This window comes from Pristiophorus japonicus, unplaced genomic scaffold (assembly GCF_044704955.1).
Source record: "Pristiophorus japonicus isolate sPriJap1 unplaced genomic scaffold, sPriJap1.hap1 HAP1_SCAFFOLD_91, whole genome shotgun sequence".
NCBI classification, from domain to species: Eukaryota; Metazoa; Chordata; class Chondrichthyes; family Pristiophoridae; genus Pristiophorus; species Pristiophorus japonicus.
This window is the reverse complement of record NW_027254835.1, coordinates 2548930-2553717: the sequence shown is the minus strand read 5'-3', so window position 1 is coordinate 2553717 and position 4788 is coordinate 2548930. Positions and strand designations below refer to the sequence as shown.

Sequence of the window (4788 nt, the reverse complement as noted above, 5' to 3'; positions counted from 1 at the left end):
AGGATCACAAACACTTTCAATATTTACGAAAGGATATACTTGCTTTGGAGGCAGTTCAGAGAAGGTTCACTGGGTTGACTCCGGAGATGAGTGGTTGACTTATGAGAAAATGTTGAGCAGGTTGGGCCTCTACTCATTGGAATTCAGAAGAATGAGAGGTAATCTTATCGAAACGTATAAGGTAATGAGGGAGCTTGATAAGGTGGATGCAGAGAGGATGGTTCCACTGATAGGGGAGACTAGAACTAGGGGGCATAATCTCAGAATAAAGGGCCGCCCATTTAAATCTGTGATGAGGAGGAATTTCTTCTCTCAGAGGGTTGTAAATCTGCCGAACTCACTGCCTCAGAGTGCTGAGAAAGCCATGACATTAAATAAATTTATGACAGAGATAGCTTCTTAACTGATAAGGGAATAAGGCTTATGGGGAACGGGCAGGGATGTGGACTTGAGTCCATGATCGGATCAGCCATGATCATATTAAATAGCGGAGCATGCTCGAGGGGCCATATGGCCTACTCCTGCTCCTAGTTCTTAAGTTCTTATGTTCTGAGTAGCGACACACACAAAAATGCTTTGATCATGGTTACACCTTATCTTCACGTTTGTCAAACAGTTGGCTCGTTGGTCTCGGGCTATGATTCTCCCTTTGGAGTTGTTCATTGAAATTTACGAGGGGTCCCAGAGGAGCCCTGATATTGCTCGAAAATTTTGAAATTGCATCGAACTTTTGCAAAGAAGGACTTCTATTTCTGCAGTGCCTTTCAGGAACTCATGTCACCCCAAAGCGCTTCAAGGCCGTTGAGTTATGTTTGAAGTGTTGTAGTTTGGCAAAAGATGTGCCCAGATCACCAAACATGAACCTCAAATCTTTGCAAAGGAGTTTGGTGCAAATAATCAGGCGTCTCAGGGACTTGGACTTTCTTTGAATAAGTTCTGCTTGTTCCCGCATTCAAGCTTGAAACAGCAACTGGGCTTCCATCTCACGGGAGGTTTGGGGTTGATGTGTCTCGCTTTCAATCTTTGAAATTTCTCCAAGCAAAGAAACGGTGAATCCAACTGTCCCTATTAGCATTTAGTTCCTGTTTAATCACAGGAATATCCGCAGTCAGGAGCTGAAAAGGAATTCAAACCGAACACCGGCTTCGGGACAATCAGAATACTTTGTCACAGACAAGGCACCGGAAGGCTGGAAGGTAGATCACACCGGTTGCGGGAGAGCTGGTTGGCGGTGCCATGGAAGTGTCTGCAGTGTGCGGGACCAGACTGTTTCCACGCATCCACAATGAATGTCCCTCCATTTATTTTTGAAAAGTACCACTGAGAGTGGACAAGTTCCATCCCGGTCAGAGCAATCTGAAGCTTTAACTGTCTGACACCCTGGTTTGGGATGCCTTGAACCTTATACTTCCATCAGTCTCTGTGGCGCAATGGGTTAGCGCGTTCGGCTATTAACCGAAAGGTTGGTGATTCCAGCCCACCCAGGGACGAAGTGTTTAACTGTTTTTCACCGAGTATTCGGTGCCGCACAGTCCCAGGTTGTCATTGTGCGTTTTGGCTGCACGAATCTATTCCGCAAATGTTGCCAGCAGTGCTGTTATCCAATTAGTTCCCACTCCAATATTTTATGAGCATTCAGTTCAAGTAAAACGATAACAATTTTTTACATGGATCATGTTCCTCCATCCAGCCCACTGGAAATAAATTATGTTATTGGGTTTAAAGAAACTGGTGGAAATTGATTCTATTGATACATAGAAAGAACTGGAACTACGGTCTCAAGTGCTCCTCCTATCAAGTATAGACACACACACAATCAATGGTTTTACAACTGAGTCATAAACACTTACAATTTTAAAACATTCTCATTCAGCGTGTAAATGAGATAGGGATAAAACTTCATCACATGTAAAGAGAAAATGAATGATTGAAGATACCACTGCTCCTCAGTAATTATATTATTATTTATTTCATTCTGAAGAAGGTTATCGGCTAATTAACGGTGATTAAAAGAATCTTACTTTTGCACGTTGGCTGCATGTCGTCAATTTTATTAGGTTTTGAATTTAAAAATGGTGTTACAAAATTTATCGCCGAGACCTGGAATCAAAGCTGTTTTTCGGTGGCATAAGAAGTGGTTTTACCCAATCATTTAAAGATGATTTCAAAGAATCACGTGGCGTTAAATTCACATCATGGTTACGATTTGTTTCGGTGTGAAACAAGTGGATTAAAAAGGACAATAATGTTAAATAAAGAGTAAAGCTACCACTACACAGTCACATCAAAGCCTCCCAGGGCAGGTACAGTATGTGTTAGACACAGAGTAAAGCTTCCTCTACATTGTCCCATCAAACTCTCACAGGACAGGTACAGCACGTGTTAGATACAGAGTAATGCTCCCTCTACACTATCCCATCAAACCCTCTCAGGACAGATACAGCCCATGTTAGATACAGAGTAAAACTCCCTCTCCATTGTCCCATCAAGCTCACCCAGGGCAGGTACAGTACGCGTTAGATACAGAGTAATGCTCCCTCTGCACTGATCCATCAACACTCCCAGGGCTGGTACAGAACGGGATAGATACACAGTAAAGCTCCCTCAACACTGTCCCATGAAACTCTCCAAGGGCAGGTACAGCATGCGTTAAATACAGACTAAAGATTCTTCTAAACTGTCCCATGAAACGCTCCTAGGGCAGATGCACCACGGGGTTAGATACAGAGGAAAGCTCCCTCTACATTGTCCCATCAAACTCTCAGGGCATGTACAGCACAAATTAGTTACAACATAAATCTCCCACGACACAGTCCCATCAAACTCTTCCAGGGCAGGTGCATGTTGCATATGCAATAACTCAGTCGGCTTACTACCGTGAACTCAATCAGGTGCATCCTGACCGTACATTTCTAGCTCTCGAACAAAGGATTAAACATGGAGGCTTTCTTTATATACAAGAGTTGCATGTGTGTGCCTGTGGCCCAATGACCTTAGACGGTCGGTCCCCCTGGTGGCAAGTAAACCCGGGCATATATACATTACAGTGCAGCACGTGTTTAAATCTCCCTCTACACTGTCCCATCAAACCCTCCCAGGGCAGGCACAGCACAGGATAGATACAGAGCAAAGCTCCCACTATACTGTCCCATCAAACCCGTCAGGGCAGGTACAGTACGGATTAGATACAGATTAAAGCCCCCTCTACATTGTCTCATCAAAGACTCACAGAGCTGGTGCAGCTAATCGAAGATATACAGTAACGCTTCCTCAAACCTGTTCCATCAAATCCTCCCAGGACAGATCCAGCATGGGGTTAGATACAGAATAAAGCTCCCTCTACACTGTCCCATCAATCTCTCCCAGGACAGATCCAGCACGGGGTTAGATACAGAGTAAAGCTTCCTCTACACTGTCCCATCAATCTCTCCCAGGGCAGGTACAGCACGGGATTAGATACAGAGCAAAGCTCCCTCTAGACTGTCCCATCAATCTCTCCCAGGGCAGTTACAGCACGGGGTTAGCTACAGAGTAAAGCTCCCTCTACACTGTCCCATCAATCTCTCCCAGGGCTGGTACAGCACTAGATAGATACAGATAAAACTCCCTCTACACTGTCCCATCAATCTCCCCCAGGGCTGGTACAGCACGGGGTTAGATACAGAGTAAAGCTCCCTCTACACTGTCCCATCAATCTCTCCCAGGGCTGGTACAGCACGGGTTAGATACCGAGTAAAGCTCCCTCTACACAGTCCCATCAATCTCTCCCAGGGCAGTTACAGCACGGGGTTCGATACAGAGTAAAGCTCCCTCTACACTGTCCCATCAATCTCTCCCAGGGCTGGTACAGCACGGGTTAGATACAGAGTAAAGCTCCCTCTACACTTTCCCATCAATCTCTCCCAGGGCTGGTACAGCACGGGTTATGTTAGCACAAATCTTTTTCTGGAAGAATCACTCGACATTCGGGATCGGTTCCAATCCCAAAATGGCCTTTATTACACAGGCCGGGAGAGAGCCTCTCGTCGAACTCCAGGCTTTCCACTCCACCGAACAAAGAAATTCATCGATATTTATATGTTTTACAACAGTTCATTACAATTACTTAGCCCATGTCAGCTGGACACAATCCAATCATAACGACTATAAATTACAAATCGATTCCACTGGGACAATGGAATTGGCCCCCAGGCACCAGGGGACTGCGTGATCACCTCATGTTTCAGCTGGGGCTTATTCATGGCCTCGTGAGATTCTCCAGATCCCCTTATCTCTACTGTCCTTGGGTTCTGTCTGCACCTAACCTTCTTATCCTTACACAGTCACAGGAATTTCTTTGTTCAGTATTCTGCTGGGACATCTTGTCTGTGGTTCGTTGATTGAGGACGTTCTGCTGAGCTCACTTTTTCCAGTGTTCCTGTACATGGAACTGCAGTGTCATCAGCTACCCAAAAATGTAGTGAAGCTAACTGTTAGCTGAATTCCCCTAGTACTTTGCAGAATCCCTGGCAGCCATTTTGTATCTGGCTACCATTTTACACATACATATATGCATACATATATTCAGCAGGTGCCTTTGCCTTTGCCCTACAACAATCCCCCCTTTCGGTAATGGACTAATCCTAGTTTTCTTTAACCGACAACATTATTTGTTACTCGACTTATATTTTTATGTACCACCGGTACTTCCTGTCACAACGTGCTGGCCAGTCACGTGGTGTCAGAAGTCCCAGTTGCTTAGATCAAATTGATATAGTTCAGATTCCCCTGTCCCTCTGCTGGACAAGT

General features: G+C 45.0%; 1 non-coding gene across 1 annotated transcript; it reads left to right on the top strand.

Moving 5' to 3' along the window:
• Positions 1 to 1416: 1416 nt before the first annotated feature.
• trnan-auu (transfer RNA asparagine (anticodon AUU)) lies at positions 1417 to 1490 on the top strand. Its single transcript has one exon. It is a non-coding gene; the product is annotated as a tRNA-Asn (tRNA).
• The last annotated feature ends 3298 nt before the right edge of the window (positions 1491 to 4788 follow it).